Genomic DNA, 13,907 nt, shown 5'->3' with positions numbered 1-13,907 from the left:
AGTAACTGTTTCAGTAGGAGGTTGAGGTTGGTGGGCCTTGAGATGAAAACTTTGGCATGTGATTGTATAAAAATTCATCCTAGACTTAGGTCAACTCATGAGCCAGAGATGCAAGTTTCTTTTAACTGCTTTGGGTCCCTTCTAATAGGAAACCATAAAATACATAATATATTGCAAGTTGATATATGAATATCATAGAAGTCTTTTTCTTGACAAGGCATAAGAACACAGATATGTGTTCTGTTGTATATGGAAGATAGTGCCCTTTATTGCATTGGGATTTTTAGGCAGAATAAACCAAATATGAGAAAGCTTTAATTGGCTTGCTTTTCTTTTTACAGTCCTTGATATTTGTATTAGGCAATTCACTTACTCAAATTATTGGCCTTATTTTTTACTATGATTTATACAATAGTGGCTTTTTAATTTTCTTTGTTTATTTTTTTCTTGCCTTGCATTTTAGATTGGACATGTTGCAATGGCTACACGTTAGCAAGTACTTCCAGTTCAAACTTTCTGTAAGTTAACATTTTGAAACTTGAAGACAAATATATTCTCAACTTAGACTTGTTACTCACCTAAAGCATCCGCATAGGACTGGCAGATATGATCAGAACTTACAGCTGACGCATGCTCAGCTGGAGTGGGAGTTGGAGGTCAGGCAAGGTACCCTACATTTAGCTACCTAAATTGCTCTTCTTGTGTTCATATGAACTTGCATAAAAGCTTCTGGTCCAAGACATCATTGATTTAAATGGTGGTATAAGAGGGCAAGCAGAATAATCGACATTTTTCTGCCAAGTTCCAGGTGCAGAATTCTATTGGGATAAGAGTGGAGCAGGTAAAAAGAGATAAGATGTTTTACCCTTATATTTGTCATTTGGACAGGAAATGAATGCAGCACCATTTACAAGGCTTACTACTTCACAAGTGATGAGCCTGTTTCATGGAATGAAACTGTGATGAGGAAAATGTTTTTTGGATTTTTTTCTTCTCACCATCTCTAATATGGATATTTTAGTAGACATCATGCTTCAGATGGGCTTTCAATCAGGGCATTGGCACTGATCATCTGCCTATTCTTATGCAAAGGAATTGGGAAAAGATATCTTACCTCCAACCTTTAGCAAGGTATTGGTTGTTTCCTGAACAACCTTTGGGTCCTTCCCCTCAGAAACATTGTCCAGAAAACCTTTGCAAATTTGTATCACTGCAGAATGAAAAAATACTTCGTCATGTGGCTTCCAAATGCACTTATTTTTACCTTCCACTAAAGGCTCCTTGTTCAGCATGGGCTGAGCTCAAAAAGTAACCTATATTATCCACAACCATGATTGTGTACATACTAGTTAGGGTTGACTGCTGCATACCAGTGTGCCCTGCCAATGAAGGTGGCCAGCCACATAAGACCTGCATTAGCAAAAGTGTAGCCAGAAGGTGAAGGAAAGTGATTATTTCCCTCTCTGTAGCACTTGTGAAACCAGATGTGGAGAACAGTGTCCAGAGGTAGTCTGCCCAATAAAGGAGAGATTGACATACTGGGGCTAGTCCGGAGGAGGGCACCAAGATGGTGAGGGGCTGGAACATGTGATGAAGGAAGAGAGGCTGAGAGAACTGGGTTTGTTCAGCCCTAAGAAGAGAAGGCTTTGGGAGGACCCTACCATTATCTGCAGCTACCAAGGGGAGGATGCAGAAAAGATGGAGCCAGACTCTCCTCAGAGGTGCTTGATGACAGAACAAGCAGCAATGAACACAACTGTGGACAGAGGGAATTCTCATTAGGTAATAGGAAAAAAAAAAAATCTTCACCTTGATGATTGTCAAACAGTGGAAGGGACTGCCTAAAGAATCTCTATCCTTGGAGAGAGGCAGAACTGGGGCACAGCACTGAGCAACGTAGCCTAAGAAGGACCTGCTCTGAACTAGGGGGGCTAGCACATAAAAGAACTCAAAAAAATACATTATTTTCTGAAGGGTCCAGTAAGGCAGATTTTGCTTATTAGGCTCAATGAGGCAAAGCCAGGTGAAAACAGAGGATTAGGTGCTGGATGGAAAAAATAATTACCCTGAGAATCCCTTGACTTCAGATTATTCAGAAGTTTTCTTGTGTTTTGCTTTCTTTTATTAACTTCAACTGGTTTATTTGAGAATATCTAAGATTATTTTGTGTGCATAAATAACAGCAGTGTGTAGAGTAAAATGTACCTTATATATCAAGGGCTTGTTACTATAAAATGTGAACACCATAACATAGAACTCAGGACATGAAGAATAAAATGGTGGGCCTACAATTCTTGGCTCTAAATCTCAGCCCTGTGGATTCATCTAAACAACACAAAACCAGTTAACTGCACACACAAGTCTGGCAACTGTCACAGGGAGTGACAATTCTGAGAGCTGCAGGCATCCTGCACCTCAGGATTAATACCTATATCTATTTTAAGGTTTGTAGATACTTTGACTTGCAGTATGAAAACACATCAAGACAGTCTCAAAAAATTAATACAGGCAAGAGCAGATGCTACTGTCATCAACCAAACAGTAAAAGGAACAGAATCCCAATCTCTCTTACAAAAGTACTATAAAAATATTTAATATTTTTTATGAAAGAATGAAATCTATACCAGATATGATGCTTCTTATGCAAGCTCCCGTCTGAATTTTTTTTAACAAATTATCTCTGTATTGCTCTAAGCTGCCATGTCTGCACCTCTCAGACAATCAATTTTTCTCAATATCTTGACGGTGACATCGGTCCTGCTTTAAAAACTGGTATGTGTGGCTGCAATATATTCACACCATCATCGAAAAGTGCTGGTTTACAGCATTTGAAAGAATTTGTCTCTTGTTTTTTGGTACAAAGAAGTTGTCTCTGCTTTTTTTTTTTTTGGTGAAGATTTATGTAAAAGGAATGAAATAGAAGCAAACAAACATGAGATGGAGGCTGGAATACTCAGCTGCCTTGGGAAACACACGCCTAGATACATGACTTAACAGTAGTCTGTTATCAGTTTGCAATTGCCATTTGTAGGTGCCCAATATTTTTTTTGACTGTGACATTTCCATACCCAAAGTATTTAATTATAATACCTAGTGCTAAAAGTGTGCTCAGGTTTACTTTTAAATTCCAGTTTCATTCAATTTTAATTCCAGTATAACCCTTTTAAGAACTCACAGTGACACTGGATCAGGTTAGCTGTGGCTTTGTGTAATCACCTTTTGAAAACCTCCAGGGATGCAGACCCCACGGTTCCACTGGGCAGCCTGCTCCAGTGCTGCTCTACCCTCCTAATGAAGGTGTTTTTCTCAATGTTCTGTCTAAACCCTCCCAAGCTGCAATTTGTGGCCACTGCCCCTTGCTATACCACTTGCCACTACGATGAAGAGCCTGACTGTTGTCTTTGTAACTCCCCTTCAAGCAGGGTTTGGCTGCTATTAGGTTGCCCTTAGCCTTCTCTTCAGCTGAGTAAACTAGCCTTTCCTACTAAAAAACAAACTGCAGTTCCCTCTGTAGGGTAAGTGAAATAGAACACTTTCTATTTAACATTTAATAGCTGAATCATCATTTTTGGTGTACTTTTAATTTGTTGTCCTGAACAACAATGGATGTAACCCTCTGCCCAGACCCTACTTGTAACAGCAATATTTCTAATAGGTGATTTTAAACATAATGTTCCTGTTTCTAGTATGAGCGCAAGATTTTCAGTTTAATTTACTATGCTGTCAATACCTAACACTGTTCTTTGCCATAGGCAGTTAATGCTGTTCTTTTGTAATTCTATCCATAAAAATGCTGCATCCCAGAATTACAATCATCAGTAGTTGACAATCTGCCATCTTTCTCTTGGAAGCATTACTTCTCTGACATGTTATAGGATAATATGATAGCAAATGCCTGGTTTTAAGAATCCACGAGTACATTAAAATAAATCTTACCTTACATCAATGTGAATACAAAGCTCTTGTAGTGTGACTTGCTATATTTTCTGTGCTGCTTTCAGATATTACAAGCTAAACTGGATCAGGTAGGATTAGTACTTTCAGAGATTATAAGTGACTAAATTTTTCATACACTGGTACAAAAGATAATTAGTTATTTGAGCATTTATTCCTATATGAATACCCCCAAATCACCCAGGATAGGGTATGGTATAACATGCTGCTCAAACTGCCACTTTTAGAAAGAACATAAAACAAATATCCAGATAAGATCTGATTGCAAGTACCATGACATTGGTAGCAAGAGTGCTATTTTTAAGAGGAAAAGTAAACAAAAAAAATCTGAAGGTACAAGTCTTGCTCTGTTTTGAAACAAAGTTTCTCACAGGTTTTGTTCTCATGGTGAAGCACGGCAGGAGTTAATAACAATATGCCCTCCTGCCTGTTGATGGCTGCCAAGCTTGCTATGGAACAGCAGGACCTGTTCTAGCAGACAAGACCCCCTGCAAAAAGGCTCACCCCTTTTTGTGCCATTTTTCAATTTCACGCTTTATCTAGCCTGTTGGGATTCTAAAAAAATCACTGCAGGTGGAAAAAAATCCGAGACACTCTATTGTAGAAACCAACTGATTGTTATGAACTTTTTAAAAACATCTCCTACATTTAAACTAAAGGCTTATTAAAAGAGAGACCTGCCAGCCTATGCCCATACTGTCCACACAGGCTTCAAGACAAGACTGAGTAACTGTGGGTAATTATGTGTATTCTATAACATCAGCTGCCTTAAGGTTCCCCTCATGCTCTGACTGAGGCTTCCTAGAGGCTTTCAGGTCAAAGTATGCAAAAGGACATGAAACGCTTGACCAGCAAGGCTGGTCACAGCAGAAAAACTTGCTGCCCTCCTTGCAAAGGGTGTACCTGCAGAGAGAGAGAGGTGTGGGCTCTCAGCAGGACACTCCCCCTCACACTACCCCCTGCAACTCGCCTACTGAGATGAGGCAGTTCATATCCTCTCCTCCCTTCTAAGCACTGGGCCGTCACAATGTGCTCATCACTATAAAGTCTCTACCATATTCCTGTAAACAATTACAAAACTAAAAAGGCAAAGAACGCCATCAAACTGTACAGTGCCAAAGCGCTGTTTTTTATTAATATAACAAAGTCAATCACAGTGGAAAAGTTTCAGAAAGTTTTATATGTAATGCTCAATAAAAACAAGAATTTTGGCAGGACCTTGGCAAATAAAAACGTTAATGCTATGAAGTAGTTCTAATCACGTAACAGACTTTTTTTTCTGTTTAGTTTTCATCACATTACGGACATATTGTTCATATATTGTTCCTGGGCATATCTTTACAAGAGAAAGACAGTGCCGCCTTTTACAGAGGAGGCATATTTTTATTAATGTCTGTGCCCATGGGCAGTCACTGCTCATCCTGGGCCATCTTTGCTCATGATCTTTTATGACAATCATAGGATTTTTTTCTAAAAAAGAAGCTGTAAAAATCAGAAAAATTTAATCATCTCTCAAATTCAAGTGCAGCTGACTGAAACCCCACAGTAGAAAACGAGAGTGCAGAGGACAAGCCAGATCAGAGCATGGTGGGGAGTACTGTAAAATGTTTTCTTTGTAAATCAGACAAAAGACATGTTTACAAAAAAAAAAAAAAAAAAAAAGGAAAGCCTTCCATAATATTAATTTACTGCACTAATTCAAACTGAGCTGTCATTTATGAGCTCTGCTGCCTCACCAAGAAGTACTCTGGCTCCCAAGCCAATACTTTGTCTTTAGTTTGCCTTTTGGCATTCAAATAAACTACAGCAAAATACATTCTACATATCCTTAATTCAAGCTGTTTCTTCCTATTGATAGGACAACTCTTTATTCTTCCTTTTGCTGCAGTTAAGGGGGTTTTTAACTTTGAGTACTAATTTATTTCTAAGTTTCAAAATTCAGTTAGTAAAGAGTTTTTAAGAAGTAATCACTGTGGCAATTCAAATATCATCTATGTTAATCCTAACAAACTGCATTCAGATAACATTAATGGGCTGATTTACAAGTAATAAAGCAAGGATGGGACTATTCTTAATTTATCCCGCTGTGTTCAGATATTACGACACATATGGTAGAGGAGATTACCAGCAATTCTGAGACCCCCACGATTCTTCAGGCATAACAAAGCAGATTAATGACAGAGTAATAAGGTCAGCTCAGGTATAACACAACCTTTTCTCCTGGATTACTTCAGGGCTAAATTTGGCCCAACTTAACACAAAATTGCATTTTACTTGCTGATTTGGGTCATTGTCTTAAAGCAGAATAGTAGTGAATTCTCTGTCTGAAGGAGATGAAGGATCCACAACCCAGGAGATAAATCACTTATTTACTCTCTCACTAGTTCAGGTTCTAGATAACAAAAGCTAGTACTTGCCTGCACACAATTGTTGTGAAGAGAATGGCTTGCTCTCCAGATGTAAAAGTTAAAAGTAAAGTAACGCTTCTGAAGCATAATTAAACAAAGGGGAGATAGCACAGACAATATTTCTGGTGAATTTTGGGCCATTTGGGAAGAATTAAACCAATCACATGTGCAGTTGAAAATAGTTACTCTAGCTGCTTAAAAAACTGCTCATTGTCATTGTGAGAGAGAAACGAAGACAGAGAACAGTAAGTGAAAAAAGCTAGTAGTGTATCTAATAACACAACTCTGTCCCAAATGAATCCACTGTTAGAGAAGATAGTTATTACCTATAAAATTAAAGGCTATAAATATAATGTAAATAGTGCTTGAGAAAAGCTGGTATATCTCCAAGATTTCATATACAATCTCTAGTTGTTTTCTGACAGATTAATTATCTCATAATAAAACCATAAAAACATTTAATTAAATGTAAAGTGAAAAGTCATGTACTCCCATGTAATGGAAACATCAGCAGTGATAAATGCTGTGCAGCTGTAGTGAATACATTGTTATACCTGTGTTTATTGGAAGGCAAAGAGAAACAGGTGTGGTCTATGGGGTAAGCAGGGATTTAAGGCAAAGGGATCAGGTTTCTAGGTCAGGGATAATTCCTGACATTTAATTTCTTTCTTTGTGGTTATACTGATTTATAAGCCTACATAACAAAAAGAAGACTCCCTTCGTGGCATTGTGGGGGACTGAATTCCCCATAGTTTGTATAGCCTTTTGAGATGGAAAGTGCTTTGAAAACTAACATAGTTTACATAAAATCCTTTGTCACCTGGCTTGCAAACTGACTTCTGTGCCCAGTTTTCTAAAGGATCCGGTAAAAGACAACGCAAAATAAACTCTGAAATTAAAGGCAGAGGGGCAGATCCTTCACGTTCCTATGTTTGTACCAACTTTAGCTACCAGCCTCTACTCCTCCCTCTTTTCCTCTTGAGACAGACACACACACACACACACACACACATTTTTCTGACCATAGGAAAAAGACAGCTAGCTTGGGTAAGTGCACTTGTCTTTTCATTGAGTGATCTATGTTAAAACCCACAAATAGACAAGGGTCCCTATGATAGCACCATGGCCTCTGGTAGTTATTAATCACAGGTGAAGTGCTATTGCCTTCTGCATGCTCTAGCCAGGCACTGCATGATCAGGCATGACAGGCAAACAGAGGCTGTGACAGTCATGTATACAATTGCTTCCATATTAGAACATAGGTATCCATTTTATTAGTGTTGACTCTCACTAGGAAAGCAACTGTCCATTATCAGTTCAGGAATTAAGGCACCCCAATGCTAAAGTGCAGCAGTACAGGTGAGATGGATAAGAGGACAGAGAGCGGAAAGCCATGGTAGAGCATCAGGGAAGCGTTCTGTGCTGCTCACATGAGCTGAAGGACATAGAAGTGACAACTTCACCCGAGGCTGTACTGGACTGAAGTACGCTAGGGAGGAGCTCATGTAGATATCATCTGGGGAACGGTGACCTGCCTCACTTTCTTGCCATTGGTAGGAAAATCTGCAAGCCCACAGAGTGTTTCTGCAGGACTCTGAATGAAGGAGAGATTGTTGTTATAAAAAGAGATTTATTAAGCCAGATGATGAAGACTAATGCAGAAATCAAAATAAATAAACCATTACAGTCACAGATATTGGAAACTCATTTCCACTGTGTTGTGTGAAGGAGTTAGAAGACTGCCTAGAGATTCAAAAGGGGTATTGCAGTAGAGTGCCTTCTGCCCCTGCTCCTCCACCAAGAACATATAAAATATCTTACTGTCACTGCATAACTTGCTAGAGCCTCAAGAAAACATTCAAGAAGCATTAGTGTCTCTAATCAAAGCCCTGACAATAAGGTATGCTATTTTTAACACCAAGAACCTTTTAGAAAAAATTGTTGGTTAGGTTATTTAACACATTAATAGTAAAGTGCAACACAATTTCATCTTTTGCAATTCATTCATATTTGAATGAAATGGTTAGATACATGAATTATTGGTTTCAAAAAGGTGGAAGATTAAAACATTGCAATGTAAACAACACATCATCTGCAGATTTCTTAGGCCAATTTCCTGTATTTTCTGTCTTAAATCTTCCAGGTCACTTGAACTTTTAGCATGAATGACTACTTAGCCAAAGGTGCTGCCCTTAAAGAAGAGTACCTTTCCTACTGAGAGAGAACCGAGAGTGAATACCTTTACTACAAGAGAGATCACAGGACTTCCTAAAGCAGTGTCTGTGGAATGAACTGAAATGCTCACAGAATGTGAAAACACAAGCGTGTTGAATGGTTCCTGATGGGCTTTGTTTTGCTGAAGACAGACAGGAGGACAGGAGATGCTTAGAGCTCTGAGCAACATTCAGTTAATCAAACAGACATCTAGACTCAGTAACCAAAATTAAAATTTTATGGAACCCATTTGTTTAAACCCAAGGCAATGCCATTTCTGAGACCTTAAAGGCTTGATTATCACCAACCTGGTGCATACTTATGACCCTAATATGCCATTATATTTCTGTTTCTTTGGCGTAACAGAATAAATAGCATTGATATTAAATTGGATGGGGGAAGACTGAAAGGGGGAAAAGGAAGGTGCATATGGAGGGAAGAGGTCACTATGTCACCTGCAGAAAATTTTGACCTATAATTAAAAAAGATTATAGATATAATACAAAGTAAAATAAAATTGAAAAACGAAGTATCCAGAAATTCAGCTAAGGCTCCACCAGTTGATGATATTTCTCAGACTGCTTGATGAATCCTTCCTTACTTACTCTTTTCATCTTCTTGCTCAAAATATATCAAATCTCAAAGTCAACTGTCCAGACACAACATGCTAATGCTCTCTGCCAAAGCTGACTACTACTTCATACAAAAAAGGACTATGTATATCTATAGCTTTCTGAGGGAAGGAATACAGGGCAAACTCAAATTATTACAATATCTATCAATCTGTCCCAATTCTGCAGGAATCCCTTCACCTGCATTAAGAAAAGTCTTACTGTTAAGGTTATTTCTGTGGGCATGGAGGAGTGTAGCACATTTTATTATTTCTGTTACTGGATTACAGATTTTGCAATGCACTCTAAAGCACCTGAGGGCTTTCTTATGAAAGCAAGCTATAAAAGTATATTTGAAATGTTTCTCCTCTATGACAAACAGTTTTATTATAATGGAAAGACTACAGGGTATGAGCTAGAATTTATTAAGCTTTATTATGTTGAATAATGTTTAGATTAATAACAATTAGGTAGAATAAAAGCATGATGTGAATGTGACTAAAAAGAAATATTTAAGCCATGTGGTAGTTATTAATAAGTCAACATAATTTTTGACAGCTATCCAAATATCTTAAGAACCTTTTCAAAGTCATGGTCCATCTAGATGCAAAATCTGTATTTATTTAAATATTGCATATCAAAAGAAAGATAAATATGCAACATCTAAGCACCAAAGTATGTGTATATTCTAACAAAAACAAGTTACCCAATGTGAAAGTCAGTGAAAAGTTTCTGACAGTACTTTTGAGAGACTTTTAAAGATTCTTGGGTGCCTAAAGATGCAGATAGATTTGTACAGGAATTTTTAAAATGTTCTAAAAGATCTACAGAATTTATGTACTTACCAAAAAATCATTTATGAGAAAAGTCCTTGCTAATGATTTAATATGCAACTAATTAATATTACATACTTTCTACTTCAGTTGAAGTCTTAAGCACTAGTCCAGCACTCCATTGATTTAGATAGGGCCCAATATTGTCTTACAGGCTATTTATAGGTTTAGGTCCATGACATCTAGCACTAACACAGAAGCTGAACAATAAAACTCACCTAATTTATACATGGCTACTTTAAAAATAGACATAACCCAAATGGCACTGGCATCATTAAATAGTAAACAGTACTTTCTTTCAAAACTGGAATTTGTTGTGTATTACACCATGTACTCATAGACACCATATATGAAATAAAAGGTGCTTACGTTTCGTTCACTTCCTGCCATCAGGTTATACTACATGTATTTCTGACAGAATAGAACAGGTCAATAACGTATTACATGACAAAGGGAAATATACAGATTCATAGCTGTTTTGGTAACTTTCTGCACAAACTGACTACAGAATGGCTTTGCCAGACCAGCTGAAGGTCTCATCCCCAGACCACAGGGAAGCCAGTAGCCATGGTAAGCCATCACAAGAGGTGACGCTTCTCAGAGATGTACGGCAAAAGGACACCAGGCAACAATCACTATTTGCAGCAACAAAAATTTGTATTGGATGTAAAGAATAAATTTTTCACAGTGCTCACACCGTCAAAAGTTAAGCAGTGGAGCAGGTTGCCCAGAGAGAGAGCACAACCTCCATCCTCAGAAATTTCCAAAATCTATGTGAACAAGGCCCCAACCTATCTTTGAAGCTGTCCCTGCTTTAAGCATGAGGCAGGACAAGGTGACTTTCAAAGGTCCACTCCAATCTTAGTTTTCTATGATTATTTTCTTGAGAAGCCTCCAGAGGATAGAGAAGATCCTTTTGTCCAGTCCCCATCTGGGTGCTGACTAAAGCTTGCCCAAAGGGTATTTATTAGAAAGTTTGATAAGAGTCAACAGAGCACTCAATATAGACACAAACTACCAGAGGCCCCAACAGAAGACGTCATTTTCAAGGGAACAAGTTTAGCCACTAATTTGAAATAAATAACCAAAATGTTAAATGTGGCATTTGTTCTTTTATAATATGCTAAAAATTACCCTTTTTCTTTGTTGTGTGTCTCAGCATGACCAACTGAAATGTTACTGTTTTTTTTTTCTGTGCCAAAAATCTCTTAGTTTATTGATTCCAGAACAGGACCTTGCATTTGTGCTATACCACCTCAATGACAAAAATCAACATTTTAGTCACGTGGGAGACAAATAAGCCATAGAAAAAGAAAGAAAGAAATTCAGTCTTTGGAGATATTAGTTTTAAATACAGAGTAAAACCGATTTCTACCTCTACCTTTCTACCAATTTCTAGTAACTTGCTGCAGTCTTTCTTAAATTAATTTAGAAAACTCCTGTTAGAAAAAAATTGCAAGAAGCTTCAGTTTAAGAATACATTTAAATACATGCTTATCTTTAAGCATAAGCTTAAATTCCATGAAGTTCCAAGTGCATCTATATGCAGTTAATATTAGGCATTTTTTCAATACTTCTTCTGAAGGAGCATATTTGTTTCACTTTTCCACACACATCTAGTCTCATCCCTTCCCTTCCTAAGGCTACTGATCTTACTCACAAGATGCTGCAAACCATGAACATTTCATGCTGCTACCATTATTTTCGACTGATTCAGTATCTGATGTACTGGTGGCTGCTATCGTTGTCCCCCGAAATAGTGCAGTAAAAGGCTACTTCACACAGTAAAAGGATGGAGAATTGACATGAGAAAGCAATTATGTGGGAAACATTGAATCAAGCATTCCCAGATGGTATATTTATATTGAGAATAAACTGTAAGGGAGCCAAGTTGGAAGTCTGTGAAACTTCCACCATTGTTAAAGGGACACTATCCCCTAGTCTGGGGCCCCCAAACTGCAAGAGGATTTTACAAAACTTAAGATGAAATACAAAATATCAATTAAAACTCAAAACAGTTATTTTATGTCTTTTAATATAAACATCCATCTCAAGTACTAAGAAGTCTAACAGTACTATTATGCAGGGTAAGTGAATCAGAAAATTAAACTGGATGGAGAGAAAAGTCAGGCTGAGTGTCTTCCACTGTCACAGTTTGGGCTTTGTGAAATACAGAAAACAAACTAGAGAATGATAGATCACAAAAGAAGTATTTTTAAATTGTTTCCATTGTAATAAACTGCATTGTAAAGTCAGTATTTTCTATTTTTTATAAAAAGTATGAGCTTGGTTGACAGCAACCCTTTAAAGAAAACAGTCCATTACATTAAATGTCAATGAAAAAGAATGAGTAACAGCTCAGATATAGCAACCCCAGCAGCAAGAGCAACCAAAGCAGAAAACAGATTGGGTAAGGTCTGCAGATACTCTCAGGACTATTTACATCACAAGTTTTAAGTTTTATGAAAATAAAAGTCCCATTTTAATAAGAACAGACATTCTACTTCAGTCCGATTTAGCTTTTGGTACAATGCAGTGTAAAAATTAAAAATAATAAATCTAGCAATTTTGTACTAATCAACAGCAGTCACATTTAATAGTATATGCTTTTTCATTCAGCAAAATTTCTGAAGACCAGAAATGGACTAAATTTGAGACATTTTGGTCTTTATTTCAGTTATCCAGACTTCAAAGTGTCTCTGACTCAGCAGCTTGGTCCACTTTCATCCCTCGCAGAAATCAGAAATATCTAAATTTTTTATTTGAATAAGTTTGCATATTTATCTCTACCTGGTGATTTTAAAATTTAGGCTAAAAATGTATATTTTCTGGTGCATGTTGCCTCCAATTTGAGCAAGAATCAGGAAAGAGAAACTGTGTGAACATAAAAAGTGGAGAGAAAAAGCTTCTCTAGACATCTTTAAACCTCCTAAATATCTGGGTGAAGTTTAGAACCACTTATTTCAGCTGTTAGCCATATTGAGGCAAACCTACCGCAAATCTGAATGGAGTGAATTAGAAATCAAGAATAAATATGGTGTGATGAACACATAATGCAAACTGTAATTATGTTAAGATACCAGTGAGCTGTGGTGTATTTGTAAATATTGTAAATATTTTAGCATTTTCATCCTTAAAATAGAAGTTGGTTAACAATGAAGAATGAAATTTCAATAGAAGCTAAAGCAAAGCAGACATTACCATAATCTTGGGACTTCATATACTATTTTCAAAAGTCCCATTAAGTTAGAGTACACATGCAAAATTGTCCCTTTCTTAGTGAAAAGCATGGCTGGGCATGACTTGACAACAGCTCTATAGTCATTACCCTCACTTTATACACACACTAGCAAGCCTACCTGCTGCCTTATTTTATCCGGTTTATTCACATACCCAATGGCCAAATGAAATGTTTTGTAAAGCCAGTCATCTATTCCACTTGACAAAAAAAGTATGTTAGAAGGATTTGAAATGGTCATTAGAGAAAAGGAAGACGGTTCTGGTGAATAGTCAGAGCCTGGGACAAGTTGAGTTTTGGACACCAAGGACATTACTCATGTAAAAGCCTGGGCTCCGCTTCCCTCAGGAATGGGCAAAGTTCCCAGTTCCTTCAGACATCTGTTTGATATTACCAGACTCACTAGGGAAGAATTCAAGGAGTGCAGAGCTGGCTCAGAACATCTCAGCCATGGAAGCAAAGTCCAATTTTCTGGCAAATGGAGTTTAGGGAGCTGGAGGGGAAGAGGATTGGAGAGGTCAGCTGGATTCAAGAAGAAATCAGGGACAGAGTAGTTCCAGGGCAGGAAGGATCTCCAAGGTTAGCCAAACACCAGGATGGAGAGAGGAGAGTACAATCTCAGGAGAATCTAGAGGCAAGCAGAAAGGCA

At 37.6% G+C, this 13,907-nt stretch overlaps 1 long non-coding RNA gene across 4 annotated transcripts in view; it reads right to left on the bottom strand.

The window, feature by feature from the left end:
• Window positions 1-13,522, bottom strand: part of LOC128148329 (uncharacterized) — a 77,101-nt gene extending 63,579 nt beyond the window's left edge. For all 4 annotated transcript variants that reach the window (XR_008237258.1, XR_008237260.1, XR_008237256.1 and 1 more), the window contains exon 1: window positions 13,380-13,522. This is a non-coding gene — a long non-coding RNA (uncharacterized LOC128148329). The remainder of the gene's footprint in view (window positions 1-13,379) is intronic.
• Between the last annotated feature and the right edge of the window lie 385 nt (window positions 13,523-13,907).

The sequence above is a fragment of the Harpia harpyja genome, chromosome 11 (genome assembly GCF_026419915.1).
Source record: "Harpia harpyja isolate bHarHar1 chromosome 11, bHarHar1 primary haplotype, whole genome shotgun sequence".
Classification (NCBI taxonomy): domain Eukaryota; kingdom Metazoa; phylum Chordata; class Aves; order Accipitriformes; family Accipitridae; genus Harpia; species Harpia harpyja.
The sequence above is the reverse complement of the archived record's forward strand: the minus strand, read 5'-3'. Positions and strand labels throughout refer to the sequence as shown.